General features: G+C 38.6%; 1 protein-coding gene across 1 annotated transcript in view; it reads left to right on the top strand.

Annotated features, from left to right (window-relative positions):
• Positions 1 to 11,283: 11,283 nt before the first annotated feature.
• Positions 11,284 to 16,262, top strand: part of nrm (neuromusculin) — an 80,000-nt gene continuing 75,021 nt past the window's right edge. Inside the window, exon 1 of the mRNA XM_018028461.2 lies at positions 11,284 to 11,474. The gene's annotated coding sequence lies outside the window, so the exon portion shown is untranslated. The remainder of the gene's footprint in view (positions 11,475 to 16,262) is intronic.

The following is a 16,262-nucleotide window of genomic DNA, read 5'->3' as shown; positions in this document are numbered from 1 at the left end:
GCGCTCACATCATTTTCTGTGCCCTCGTAAACAGCAAGGTGCTGATTCTCGTAAACAGCAAATTCCAATTGAACGCCCGATCGCTGCGACAGAGAAAGTGCTGAGTAAACAATGGAGATGCAGTACCTATCTCTTCGCAAACGAGATTCGTTTTGAATAATTAATATTAAAAGAGATTGAGAGCAAGCGAATCAATTTCGCCGATCGACGAACTCCTGCGAGCGGACAATAACGATGTATTAATAACTCGATAGGTTATTACCAGCGTCGATTTTGCGAACGTAAATGGATTTTATATTCCGTGCCCGCGCAGCAAATATTTCTCGTTATTAATGCGAAAATGAAACGATCCTGGCCGACGGAATTATCTTAGAAAACGGCGACGTGTCTCGAATTGTCTCCCGGCTCGTTGGGACGCAAACAAACGGAAATTAATCTCGTCCGTGCCTGCGAATCGAGTTACCGTGTAACAATCTTCAAACGAGGAAGAATTGTCGAACGAAAGGAAATGATGCATAGTACAGGGAAACAAAATAACGATTCACGCTTCGAAACTATAGTAACAGTGCTTCTATCGTCATGATAAAATAAATCATTCGCCTCGAGAGAGATAAAATATCACTATTAAAATAGCTTCATAGCGATTGATGAATTGAAATGATTACGTTGAGTAAATATTTAAGCAAAAGTATCAGTTCATACAGGAGCCCCTTTATTAACCATAGCGAATAAATACGGTATAACAAAATTTGTACGAATTTATGAGCTAATTTATGTAAATTCATTATAAGTGAACGTCGATGCAAATTGATCTTTTTATATAAATGAATAATTTATAAGCACGTTATCATTCGCATTTCGGTTGAGTGAAATTGATTTTTTGCTGATCGAATTAAATAGGAAACCCGTCGAGTTGTATAAAATTGCAATATTTTTAAAAGTAAAAAGGTATAAATAATTTTTCATATTTATATCGAGATATTTTAATTCACGTTTTTATTGATTGGCTCTTTTTTTATTTTTCTTTCTAAATTATTTCTTTTTTTATGCGAAGTCGTTCGAGTCACGCATACAAGCGATTTCGATACACAAACTATTATTATTATTGTTGTTTTCGATTGGAATTCGGTCATAGATATAATCGACCGGCTATTAGCCGATTGTTGAAAACACCCATCGACGGTTTGTCTTAATTTCATTGGAAAAATTGGTGTTTCGAAATTGGCTAACTCTGAAATAAAACAGGATCGCGCACGTTCTCGTGCTCGTTGGAAATTTCAAATGAAACGTAATTAAAAACTTGAATGGATTTGCGCTAACTTTGCTCGTTTCGTTCCTTTGTTTGAAGCAAGCAGTTTTTCAATCTCTTATTAAAACTCCCATAAGCGGTGGGGAATCAAAGTGTGGGTCGTATCAGAAACGAAATGTACGAGTAGATCTTATGGACTTCTCTATTTTATATTCGACTGTACCCATGAGAAATTAATGAATCCCTGATTTTATCAAAATATAATCAAGCACTAAACTAAATTCTGAATGTCGATATCAGGAAAAGTCGTGTAAAAAATCTCAATAAAATTGATCCTCGAATTTAGCAGCTGTTGCCATTAAAGCTTAATTGATTCCGGTGTAATTAGCTGCGGTTCTTGCGTGATTCGCGGATTCGCACATTCGTTGTTTGTACCGGTTTTCTTCCCCGATACTCGAAATTTTATCCGGACACGATGAGCAGCAAATACGAACTGAGGGGACGCTGCACTGACGCTGTAACTCATGCCAACTCGTGCAAGAAACTTCGACATTTATCAAAGTTCGTCCGAGCACGGCACAAAACGTTGTAATGACGCTGCTGAAAACGAATCCGTTTTTAACCGTAGTCCATTAACACGGGTCGCGATGAAAGAGGAGCACCAATGAGACAAGAAAGAGAGAGAGAGAGAGAGAGAGAGAGAGAGAGAGAGAGAGAGAGTGAGAGACAGAGAGTGAGGTAGAAAAAGAAATGGCTGTGACTCTCCGCGATAAACTTTGAAGCAAGACGAATTTAACGAGAAGCACAATTACGTGTCTATCATGTTTCAGAAAGCTGAAACTGATAAATAGGTCTCCGTCAGTTACTTTAGAAACCAGACGATTATTTCTGTTACCTATTTTCTTTTTTTTATTTAACTTGTCCCTTGGGTCCGGCTAGTCCCGTTTGTTCCATTTCGTTTCATTCCCGTGGATTAATTTTTAAAAGCAACCGGGAATAAATTTTAATTCAAGAATCAATTACCCTGCGACTCCTACGGAATAATAAATTCCGTTTATTACCAGCCACAGTAGTATTATCCCATGTAAGGGACTAATTGAATTCAATAATGGCAGTAACAAGGACAATGCGACGTTATCGCGGCATTCGGAAAATGGGTTAAAGTCCCAAGGGGATTGGGCGTAGCCGAAATTTTTAAGCCAGCCACGTAGATAGCGTAATTTTGTCGCACGGGCTCTTGTAATATGGAATAGGCGACCTAAACGCTTAGGCGAGACGGGTCATCGACGCTGCAGCTGAGATTACGCGGAAAAATTTCGAAAACCTCGAACTTTTCCTGATCGCAAACCCTCCCTATTGGATCGCCGTGTCGTTCCGAACCAACTGAACTCCCGGTCTGGCCAATAGTAAAACCAATCATTCTATAGTACCCTTGCTGTAAAAGGCTCGATAAGATCAAGAGGATTTCACGAACCGTGGATGAAGCGAGTCTAACAAATATACGAAGGAGCCTATCTTGTTTCTTGAATGAATAAAGTATTTATTTTGTTTCTAAAACTGCATAGCCATTTTTTAATTGCAAAAATTAATAAATAAATCATTTATTTAATTAACATTAATTTAGGAAAATGTTTAAAGATTGGCAAATGCGTATTTGAAAAGTGAATAGATGTGCAAATTCAGGTGGGCGGATGTCTCTGCGATGTAAGGATAAACGATAAACTCCGTCAGCGAACAGCTTCCTATAACGACTTGCTCGAGTTTTATGGATCTTACGGAGAAGTATAAAGTAGCAGATATAGTGGTAAAGTTAGTTTATCGGTTCCGTTTCTCTCCGGGTCGAAATTGTACCTTTTACGGGAGAGCAGGGCGCGGTTCTAACCGATCCAGCGGTTTTCCAAAAGTAGAAACGCCTGCAAAGTCCTTGATCAGTTTGAAATTTGTAGTCAGCGAAGTAAAATTTGAATAAAGCAGTGCTTCACTAGAAATTACATTCGATGCATACGTATAAAATTTAATGGAATTTTAATGTACGTCGCCATGCCGTGTTTGCATTACGAATACAATTAATATAATTCGGTAAATATTGCAATTCCGTGACACGGTAATTATTGCCTGTGTATTTAAACTTAATTAACGTCCGATGAGGAGATACAGCATTCACATAAAAAAGAGAACTGTAAATTTTTCGTTCAACATAAAGAAATTCTTTTTAAATAATAATAATAAATTAATAAAAATAAAAGGAAATATTTTTGACCATACTGCTGAAATTGCAATTATTATTTAATTGCTACAAAACTGAAGCACCACCGCCAATACTAAATTGCACTCAATTATAAAAACTGTGAGTAGGTTTAGTGTTAAACAATCGGAGTGAAGTCTTTCCTGTTAATGAAAATCGCCGCTTTTCGTCCAAAGGACAGAATGCATCGAATTTTACTCGTTCTTGTAGAAATAATCCAACGAGAGATATAATAAAAACGAAAAGGGTTAGAAGGGATCAGCGTGAAGTAATGAAGAGCGAAGTTCCGGCAAGAAGATGATTAATTAATCCCCGGGTATAAACTCTCTACGACCATAATTGCCACAGTTCTTGCACATCCAATATGTATTGTCTCGATATTTAACTTACTCCTATGTACACCCTTACGAGCGTACAAAAACGAGACTGCTTTTCCATATAGTGAGAAATACATGATCATTTTAGTTGGTTTACAAATTACATATTTATAAAATCTTAATATATACGAGATAATAATAAATAAATGATTGAAGTTTATTAAAGCTTGCAGAGCTTAGAGAATGCATGAAATATGCTTCACAAATTGCTTTTAGTGATTTAACATCGTGCCTATAACACACCATAAAAGAGATTAAGCTTGTCGCGTTAAAATCGGCTATACAAACGTATCAAGCGAGCTAGTGAACGTTCAATTTCCATCGCGCGATCCGATTCAATTCTGGTGGTTCTTCGGCCATGGCTGCGCCGAGGATCGACGATAATGTGATTCAGAATGAAAATTATACGCTTCGCGATGGGAATCCCACGCGAGAATCCCACGTATGACGGATCGCCTAATTTCCCATTATCCTGGCCACGAGCGCATGACCCGTTGACTTCATCCGAGCCGCGGCGGCGTTTCTGTGGCCAATTTACATGTTGATGCAAAAAGTTTTGCCACGAAAATTGCTTCCCCGTGGCCTCGCCGCGCATCGGAACCGGGGCACGCGCACGATTCTCCTGCTCTCACAATCCTCTGATAGTCACTGGAGAATACGTAATACAAGAGTTTCATAAAGCGATGCACTGTAGTGGATGATTGGCCGTTTAATGGCTAAGGAGGAATGCACAGATGATGAATGAAAGCTAATAGTAAAACTGTTGGAAGTAAAATTAGACAACTAAAATCGTACACTGTAGATTCTACAAGATCGGGTCCTTAATTTTACCGAGGAGGCATGCATCTAACAAATGAATAAGGGAGGGCGGAAGCAGAACTTGGATCGTGACAAACGCGACCGTTCCGTTAATAAATTCGGGCCTGTTCGCGGCGGATTGAAACCGTCGCTGGTTATAATGGAAATAGAAGTCGGAGGATCGATTGGCAGTTTGACTACGAATGGCTGATATTAATGTAAGAGGTTCCCGAGGAAGCGAGAAGGCGCTGACAGATGATAAAATGGTGTCTGACTGAGGACAGTTTCAAATAAATCATCCAAATATATTTGGAATGAGTATTCTATATATTAGAAATCTGATGCTACTGTAGAACAATTTATTTAATATTTATTTATGCATACATAAAAATTGTAAAATTTCTTCGAAAGAGACTTTATTTTCTTATCTCTCACAAATATTTATAAATATTTAACACAGTAATTTTTATGATACTATTTGTACTTAGATCATTTAATAATTTAAATTTCGAAGATTTTTATTCAAACGCAAGTACGGAAACTTGAGTGCCCCGGAGCTTGGCTTAAAATTAAAAATCGGTGTAGTTATTAAACGTTTAACTCGGGGAGAGGTTTGAAAAGTTGGATGCATTTCGAATAGCCGCGGATGTGCTTAAAACTTTCGTGGCCGAAAGTTTTTCAGAACGTCGGCAGCAGCGACGGTGGATGTGTGCGCCGGAAGGTTTAAATTAAGAATGCTTTTTGGAATGGGAAGAGCGGAAAGTCGACTTGTTACGTAGCACTTTCGAAGAGCGGCACTCGTAATTCAACGACTCGTTGTTCTTATACCGACGTTACGCCCGTTTGCGTACTCAAATCCCTACGTGAGTGCATTTTCATAAACCATTATTTGCAGTTTCGCGATATTACTAAATTCGTTTAAGAAGATTTATTATACAAATTTTGAACTACAGGATGAACCTAAAATCTTTGAAATGAAATGAATTTCTTCAGAATATATTTACATAAAACGAAGAGGAAGACTAAAAAATATTACTAATCTAATTTTCATTTACGAAATTCGTCTTTATATAAATATAAATAAATCGATTTATTAATCAAAAGAATTTACTGCACGCGATTGAACGCTTTTCCACACGCGATCGCCTAAATGAAAATTCGTATGAGGAAAAATTGTGGAAAACGATGATAAAGATTGGCTTATAAATAAACTGGGAAAGGAAGGAAAATCGTTGAGGGATTTTCGAACCCGCAGCAAAAAAAGGGTGATCAAAGCTCAGGAGCTGGTTCTTACGAGCTTTGGTATCGAATACACGATTTACAAAAGGAAACCGACGTACGCTGATCGTAGTGTGGGTATGTTGGAAATTCAGCCAGCTGTGTCGAATTCGTTGAATTTTCCTACATGGCCCGCGTCTCGCGCTTCAGTTCTCTACCATAATTAATAGTAAGTACCCATCGCGTGGGTTAATCGATTAGGCAACGCGACGGATAGTTGCCCGTCTAAATCGCTGAATCAATTCTCTCGTATTATCCAGCTTATTATCTGTTTTGTGGACAGTTCTTCATTTCATAAATAATGAAGTGAACTTCAACTGGAGGAGTTATAAATATCGATTTCTCAGGTTTAATTAAATATGTTTTTATACAATTAAAACATTCGATTGAACGAAAAAGGTAGTACCACTAAAATACTATTCGATTATTATATCGATTTATTAATCAAAAGAATTTACTGCACGCGATTGAACGCTTTTCCACACGCGATCGCCTAAATGAAAATTCGTATGAGGAAAAATTGTGGAAAACGATGATAAAGATTGGCTTATAAATAAACTGGGAAAGGAAGGAAAATCGTTGAGGGATTTTCGAACCCGCAGCAAAAAAAGGGTGATCAAAGCTCAGGAGCTGGTTCTTACGAGCTTTGGTATCGAATACACGATTTACAAAAGGAAACCGACGTACGCTGATCGTAGTGTGGGTATGTTGGAAATTCAGCCAGCTGTGTCGAATTCGTTGAATTTTCCTACATGGCCCGCGTCTCGCGCTTCAGTTCTCTACCATAATTAATAGTAAGTACCCATCGCGTGGGTTAATCGATTAGGCAACGCGACGGATAGTTGCCCGTCTAAATCGCTGAATCAATTCTCTCGTATTATCCAGCTTATTATCTGTTTTGTGGACAGTTCTTCATTTCATAAATAATGAAGTGAACTTCAACTGGAGGAGTTATAAATATCGATTTCTCAGGTTTAATTAAATATGTTTTTATACAATTAAAACATTCGATTGAACGACAAAGGTAGTATCACTAAAATACTATTCGATTATTATGGATTCGCAAATGTTTTATTTAATTTTTTTCAATCCAGACAATTTCTCTGCTTGTTAATATGAAAGATTTGTGGGTCGTGTACACTCGAGCGAGCAAATATGTGATACGGAAACGCGTCGATTTTGCATTTCGAGACCCGGGCAAAGAGAGGGAAAGAAACTTTTATATGAAATCGTGCGGATTTCAGGTTTGATCCTTGTGCCGTGATTTTCTTTTGCTCTTTCCGCTCAGATCTACGAAAATATGAGAATCGCTCGAAGAACGGCGTATGTGTGTGCATAAGCGACGATGACGGGAGTAGAAATCGTCGAACAATATTAGAATTCGTTCGATTCGCCGGTACGGTTTGTCCTCTTTTAATCTCGCCTTCGAAAAAAATTCAGCAGAAATTATTCCGCTAGCCAATACGGGTCCCCCGTCCTGCCCTTTTTCAATCTATCATTTTCACGAAAGAATGTCTAACACTGTGAGGGGAAAAATTATAATCCAACGAAGGATTGCTTCGCAATTTTTGTTCAATATAACTAATAATACAAGTTTTTTGCTTGTAATTATTTTTATTAAATTAAAATCGGATTAATGTGTCACTTCGTAATTAATCAACTATAAAGAGGATTTCTGCACGAAGTTAATAATCAATTTCAATTTTATTCGACGCACGTTTTCTAAGCCAAAAAGGGTATTTGTATTATTATTCGATGTTTGTTTGCAAGTAAAACGCGTACGCGAGAAATGTGTTTGGAAAAGTGAATGCGCTCGCAGCGCTGATCTTATTAGCTGCATCCGAGCGAAGAGACAAACACTGTCCGCAACATTGCCTCCGCATCTACAAGTGGCTCGAATCCGACTATAATTCCGGTGCACCGTAGCGTGCACTGGAACCAGAATGCTTGGCCTCTGACCTAGATTTTCCAAAGTGAATTCTACACCGAGCTACTGGACTTTCCTCAAAAGTAGAATACTCGTGTTTTGTTGAATTCATCTGCTTAATCAAATGCAAAAAGAGAAGCATGTCAAGTGTTGAGAAATATTATACAAATCTGTAATCACTGTACGAATTTTTTGTTGATGGGAACTGTGTTAACATAGAAACGTTTATTATATTTATAAAATAGATTTTATGTAAGTAGCGCCCTTATCACAATTTTGCCTAAATTATGAATTCATTTATAATAATTCTTTATAAAAATCAAAACGATGTGTGAAGCATGTAAAAGAAATTGCGACAAGACATGTCTTCAGCTCGTTCCTTTCTTTGTCTTGTAGAAAGAGCAACTGGGAACACATTAGGATATTTATAAATAATATTTCAAGTACTTCCCATAAAGTAGCATTTAATTCTTCCACCAGAAAATGTCTAAATTGCAAATAACTAAGAACGGTTGAAAGAACAAATATAGTTCTTTTTCAGGGAATAGGGAACGAGTTAAGGGATTCGCCGCGGTAGTAGTACAGTTTCCTGGTTAAGAACCGTTAAACAGTCAGGACAGTCGTGTCACAGGAGGCGAAGAGAAGCTGTAATACGAGAGCTCTCGACGTACTCCATTATTCACCACTTGAACGTAATATTTGCGGTGTGATATGGTTTCAGGATCCAATCCCACGTCGTAGATAAGCAGTCGGTGCTTCTAGCACTTGCCATCTGCGATCCCTACCCATTTTCCAGATGCGCATCAGTTCTAACAGATTTCCGTTCCCATAGTATATACTGGATAACGCTTTCCCCGTTTAAGTACTTCCTGGGACGTAACCCTCCTGCGCCTATCCTCACGGATTCCAGCGACCATAATAACATGATTCGATTCACGGTGACGAAGTGAAAACGGATGTACGAGTCAGACGCGTCTGCAGTCTTCCTCCAGGTCTTCTGCTTTAACTCTGTTTAACGTGATTCACTGATCAACGTCGTTTAAACATGCTCTAATACTATCTACCATTTTCGATCCTAATTCTTTTTATATATCCTTGTAAACATTAATTGTATCACGCTACAGATTGGTGCAAATCACATTTGGAAAATTGCCATCAGTGTCAATTTTTATTTATTTGTAATAATTAATTTATTCGAATTCGATTAATTTATTTATTCGAAGTTTATGTCGTATTTTTTTTTGTTCTGCTGATTACATAAATTCACTGCGATAATGTGTCAATAGGATCAAAAGGTTTAAAGCAATTAAGTGAATTATGAAGAAAACACATTGAAAAGTTTGATTTTAAACAACATTTATCTATTTTATTCAACAATGCAAAAGTCGATTAAGTATACTTTACGTGAATACTGTATATTGAATACTTATATTTGAAATTCATTTGGGAAACGCTCGTCGAAGTTATATCACGTTTTCCCTGTGCGGTGGCATACCATGAAAATATTATCGGGTTTCGATACACGGATAAGTTACGACGCTGTTTGACGATTGTCTCTTACCGCGTAGCTGCATTTCGATTCAATGCCGTTGACGCGATTTTTATGGCCGATGTATTTATACGCGATTGGGTGTGCAACATTTGAAGCATCGAGGAAACAGGTGTAAAGATTGAATACGAAATACTTCCATTCGAGAATGAACGATTCAATTTTCACTTTCTTTTTTATACAGTGAATTCCAATGACAGTGAACGTATTTTGCCATTCACGTCTTTCATTCTCCTTTGCTATAATAAAATATGTATCGCATTTTGTCCATGCCTTCAATTTATGGATTCGTGAAATAAAATTCAAATCTTTTATTTGAAATACTTCAAACAATTTATTTAAAAATGGATAGAAAACAATTAAAATTATATAGGAAATAAACAAGATTAAAGACATGTATTACTGAAATACGAGGGTCACAGCTGGTTACAAATTTGCTATAATTAAGTGTCGGATACTTTTCTTTCTAACGATCTCGTTAGACGGCATTAACAGAAGTTCGCGGAACCATGGCGCGGACTCGTCGTATGAAATTGTGGCGGCGAGTCATAGAAACCGCTAATAAATCATCTTAAATCGTCAATTTCCGAGGAGAAGCTTCTAGTTTCGCAACTCCCCTACTTCCCTTCGTGCCGCAGCAGCCGCCGCCGAGTTTTCGCCTGAATTAACCAAGAATTATGTTCTTGTTTATCATAAGTTTGCGACTGAGAAATTTACTACCCGACCCTTTCACGCCGCGGTATCAGACGGTGGATCAGGAAGCAGAAGAGAAGCCGGAGATGTAAGCTTCCAATTTATAATAAACGAAATAAAGGAAGAAACAATTAATTTCAATTTCGCCTTTAGTATTCGAAGGATTTAACAAAAATTGTAATGTTCCGATCCAATACAATTTTCATTAATTCCAATTCCAATTAATTCCAATTAATTAAATTTCGAAAAACATGCATTTTTTAATGACAGGAAAACAATTGATAAGTTCGACGATTTATTTTTCGTACCACAATTAAAAGTGGAGAATTGCGGCAAGTATAATTGCGTTCCATCTCGTATAAAAAGTTAGAACAATAGGATTGTTAAATAATTCCACGGCTTCAATGATACGCGCGGGATCCGACGAGTTTCGGTCTGGGTAAAAAATTATTTCGTATTCCAGTGGACGCCGCGCGTTTTTTCGCGATTCTTCCTCGTTTCGGATTTTTCGTCCCATATCTCTCCGCGGCTCGCGCACAGCTATATTTATAGCTTTGGCGACGATAACAGAGAAATATCGGAACGTTCACGTACCGACTCATTCAAGCCGAACCGGCTTTCCACTTTGAAGTTAGTTATTACTAATTACAACGAAATTTCTAATCTGCAAAATATTTTAAGTGTGTAATGCATTGAAGGAAAGATTTTTTACATTTTTATCGAAGCATTTAAAAGTTTGTAAGGTATTTTTTATAAATATCTCTCAATTGATTTGAAATAAGATTTTATCAATTCATTTTTACATAAATATCTAGGAATATAAATTCTAACATTTTATTAGGTTCATGAAATTCTGTTTAATTCTTAAATTTGTTTCCGGAATAAAAACATGATTAAATTCCAATCCGTGTACAGATATCAGATACATCACGCTAAACTGACAAACTACGTTTCAATAACTAACAACTAACAGAAAAGAATATCGTCCGATTGTATAACGGGTCACGTATCGATGCGCGAAATCGTTCGAACGCAACGAGAGAAACTTTTATCCGTTTTGCAAACAGCAAGGCGACAAACACTGAACGGACAAACAACGGGACGAACGAACGCGTTGCGGAGAGCGAGGGAGAGCGCAGTCAATTGAACGGGCGTTACGTTGTTTCAGGGAGCGGCGAGCCGTGGCTGAAGAGCGAAAAGCACGCCGAGCTCGGGACCGAAGTGCAGCTGCCGTGCGTGTTGAAATCGCCCCAATGCGAGGGACTTCACAGCATCAAATGGTATCGCGGGACGACGCGTATCTTCATTTTCAGCGAGGACGCCGGCATTACGCGCGGCAACAACGACATCGCCGTCAGGTAAAACCAGTGCGCACCTGTATCTCAGTTTTATCGTCGTGCCCCGAACAAGAGTTCCGTGCCAAACGAGCCTCGTTACGTTCCCCATTCCCTCCTCGGTCTCCTCTTCCGTCACCGATTAAACCCTCTCGTCCGTTTTCACGGCTCTGTTCTCGAGAATTTTTATACCACCTCCGCATTCTCTTTTTTCCTCTATACATCTGTCACGGATGAAGGAGTTCCGCTTTGACTTTTATTTAGTACACGAGCTTTTATTTTCAACCCTTAATCAAGCCGTCCCGTCTCTTGTTAATTAATGCTTCTGGAGATTGTTGTTTGTTAATACTTGCTAATAACTTGCTGTTACGCTGACCCGTACACTACGATGCACTCTCGAGCATTATGATTACGAACAAGCTGAATTAATAATCATGTTTACTCAGTTTGTTGGATTGATATTAACCTACCGTACGCGTACGTCACCCGAGTGCAAGTTTCGTATGTATGCACGCGATGAAATGAGTAAACAGCGCTAGAGTGGAAACTAATAACTGGCAACAAAACTAGAGAATTAATATTTATTTGTTTAATCAAACGTTTGTATGCAACTTTCAAATTTATTGAAACGCCACTCTTCTCGAGTTCTAAATCGATTTTTGTAAAGCGCCAAGTTCCCGATGCAATATTCTCGTTATTTGCGTCGGACGTGAGCACACGGAGAGCGTTAAATTCGTTTCGCCATCGCGAACAGACCCGGGCGACCTTTAACAAGAAAAATTCGCTTTTTAATTCACTTAAACGCGAGCCATGGACCACAAAGAATCGCCCTCGTTCCGCTTGGCCGAAACGAAAGGAGGGCCGGTGAGAGAAAAGGTGGCTCCATCGCGGAACCGGAAAAATGAATATTACATCGGAGGGATTAAAGCGGTAGAATTATTATTGCCGTTCGCGCGCCTGCCGCTCTAAAAGCTTCCGAGAGGGTAATTCCGAAGATAAGGAACAGTTAGTAATCCGGTATTAGGCGAGTAGCTAGAAAGTAGGCCAATCTTCTGTTCCAATGTCCTCAATTTTTTTCTTAAATGTCTGCCTTGACCAGATACGAATCTTAGATCCAAGGAAATTGTCAATCGACTTGAAGTTGTTGTCTGCAACAATAAATCCTTTAATCAATTGCACTATCTTCCATTATAGCATCCGAGGGTGAATTAAAAATTTCAACCGAGCTGTATTATTATTTGTTCAAGTGAAACACTCGGAATAGCGAACAATGTTCGACATCGGATTCGAATTAGAATTTTATTCCAATTGAAGCCGTGTATCCATTCCTGTTGCCAGGATTTATTGGTCAGATAGAATCGTTTGGCCCAGTTCTGATCCGTGATCAGCTCGGGGGAAAAGTTTATTACCCTATTTGCCCGGTCTCGTCCGGTCGTTGACAATTTTTCGCGGTTACCTCGATTGCCGCTGAGTCGTGAGAAACGCGGCGAAAATTCTCACGTGGCACTCCGATAATAGCCCTCGGTGTAATTGAAAACGTTAGCTCGCCGATGGGACAAGCACTTATCGCGCGACATTGCAACCGGAGAATATTGCCGGAGGCGAGAGAAAAAAACCGAAGGGAGGAACGAAAATAGTGTGGCAAGGTAGAGCGCGAGGAGAGGAGGTTTATGTTCATTTACATTTGGGAACTTTTATCGCCACATCCGGCGAACGGTTCTCGCGAACTTTTCTCATTTACCGCCGTCCGATTTAATCGGTTGCTTTCTGTCTCAACCGTTCCTCCTTTTCTATTTTGCCCAGCTTTTTTTTCGAGGAATAGTTTCCGTCGCGATTTTATAAGAACGGGTGATCCTGACAACGATTTAAGTAAACCATGATTGGTTCGCTGTTTAAAAGTACTTCTGAAAACTCCGGTTCTGTGTTAGCTCTCAGAGTGAAAGTATTACTTCCACCGTCCACTGGTTTCGTATTTTTATTCCTCTGCTTTCATTCCATTCCTTTCTATTCATAATATGAGAATTATTTCCAAATGAAAATGAATGAAGAAAAAAGCATACAACGTGTGAAAGTGCATCAAAAGATTTTATTAATATTATTTTCAATTTATTAAATTTATACAAAAATTGTTGTAAAAAATATTTCTTACAAGAGAACATGCTTGCTGGATTTTTCGCAATCAACGTGAAAATGTTGATTCCAGCGTTTCATTCGAAGCAACCACGAAGATCATTGATACCAGCGTGAATTACTTCCCGGAGAGACACGGCCCGGGTGCATTATGCACTGAAAGAGGTCGTAGCGCATTCCTTATCGCTGTCCGCATTATTTTCCATGTTCTTTAATTCTCTACCCCTCAAATCCACCTGTGTATCTGGTTATCTCGTTTCGCGTCGCCCCGTTTACCCCTCTTTACTGTCAAGCTTATCGTGTTCCTTTCCACTGTATCTGTCTGGCTACCGTATTCCGTTTCTTTGTGCGTCCATCTCCGTCGTTCCGCCATCTGTTTTCCTTATTTTCTGTCCCCCCGCCGCGCCCCGAACTTCCCGTTGAAAGGCGCGATAGGGGAAGCGATTACGGCAAAAGGAGAGAAAATTACCTGGAATCTACGACCACCTTCCAAGTATTTGCCTAGCGTTGCACTATTTCTTATGAATTCCGACATGAATTTCTCTGCCAGGAAGGAACTTACCGACGTCACGCGAATATGAACTTTCTCGCCTTCTCCGTTTTTAACTCCAGGGACATTTTATTATTAGAAGTTCGCCATTCCTGAATTTCAGATTAAACAAGTCTATATCGAACAAGGATTGCAAATTAGAAATTCTTAAAGTCATTATTTGTTATTCTTAAAGAAATCATCAAACTAATTGTTGGAAAGTTAAAAAAGTTAACAATTCGTATAGAAAATCGCGGAGATTGTTTAAAGGGTCATTTGAATATCATTCGCCGGGCTCGTTCATTATTCTGTGAACCGGTTCATAATTGAAAGATTATATAGAAAATTGACGTCGTCCAACTTTGGTGGCTCATGATCATGACACGTATCGCCGGAGGGTTAAGAAGTCGTTTCATTTTCAATGTAATTCCTGGTCCTGCCAGGTATTATCCCGGCTCTGTTCCCGTCCCGAGCCCATTAGATTGCGAGTTCGGATTACGCGTCGCGGGTATTTAAGGCGGAGCCGGACTCCGCCTTAAGTCCCGGAACGATGACGTCGGAAACAATAAAACCGGTGAATGGCGTCTGTCCCTTCTTCCGGGATTTTCGCAATCGCCAACTTTGATAACGTGGGTGAAAGCCTGACCCCGGAGTGGCAACGTGCCCACTTTAACCGGCTTTACGGTAACGTTCAAAGGTTTTAGGACATTTTCTCCGCTACCCGAGCACTGTGGGAATTTTGCAACAGGACTATATAGAGAACAGATTAATAATTTTATACGGTCTCTCGTGTTTCAACCGGTAAATCGATCTCGGTCAATAAGAGAAATAAATGACGCTGGAATGTTGGGACTCTTTAGTATTTAAAAAAGTCTCACAAGGAGACCTACGCAAGTGCCTCACTTTATTCTTGATGAAACTTTGCAGCCGCGTGAAGCATAAGAAAATATTTGACAGATTTTATTTTATTTTATTCTATAAAACGTTCTACCCTTCAACCCTTCTACAAAATTACATCAAAATCGATATGAGACACTTGGATAGATTCACTCGTCAGAAATCTTCAAGGCTTGTAAATTTAATTTCTTGCTCATTTACATAGAATTATTCCACGTGTCGTTAAAGATCTGAAAATCATACATGTGTTATTGTACACATTTATTAATTAGAATTTTCAAGACACACATCCTATTCTTCATTATCTTGAATCAGAGCTTCCCTCATTAATATTTGTGTTATTAACACAGAGGAACTTAGCCAATAACGCACGTACATATGTGCACAGTGCTTTTCCCATTCACGTGTTTACCATTGGTAACTCACTATTGCTTCTACTTAACCTAATGTTACCTCAACGTTACAGTGGTAGCAGGTCGTAATCCCCCTAGGTTTGATCATATGGTGTTCGTATTAGCAGTCACACGATATTAGACGTAATTGGATTGAGCACATACGATACTGTTTCGTGATTCATGGGATAAAGCAACATGAATAATTATTAGAAACATAAATTGAATCATCTTACCCTTGATATTATAATACAAGATACCAGACTAAAATAAATGATGCCTGAAACTTTAGGTATTAAAAGCTATACTAACTATTCATATATAATACTGAATAATAAATTCCCATGTTGTTCCACGTATTCAAATTTAAATTTACACAAAATGCAATATACGTACAAACGTCAGTCAAACAGGTCGAATTTAAAATTGAGAACAGGATATCAAATTGCAAATATTATGTAACATTCACTGCAAACATTGAATGGCTTTTATCGTTAAACTTTTCTCCAAAGCTTTGTAGTTTAGCAAATATTTAAACGATCCCCTATTTATTTTATGATAAACAAACGAGTTGAGCGACCGTTCATGTTTATTTAAATGCACGTTTATCAATGCAAATTAGCGCCTTCGTCCCGTATTATTCGCCGCTCTATCGTGAACCAACGAATCGTAAATTTTGCTACATTCTGCATCGCAGCCGACTGTAATCTGTTAACTCCTCTCCACAGGCCAAGTTCATTAAGCAATTTAAGAATGGATGAAAGGGACTTGTGTTCCTTTTGCAAACCATTGATCTTTGTAATTGAACGACGAATTAAAGATGTATCTAATTTTAAATAATGCAACAATTGATTAGTTTAACAA

The sequence above is a fragment of the Ceratina calcarata genome, unplaced genomic scaffold (genome assembly GCF_001652005.2).
Source record: "Ceratina calcarata isolate Rehan_Ccalc_2016 unplaced genomic scaffold, ASM165200v1 scaffold453.2, whole genome shotgun sequence".
NCBI lineage: Eukaryota > Metazoa > Arthropoda > Insecta > Hymenoptera > Apidae > Ceratina > Ceratina calcarata.
This window is presented reverse-complemented; position numbering and strand designations above follow the sequence as displayed.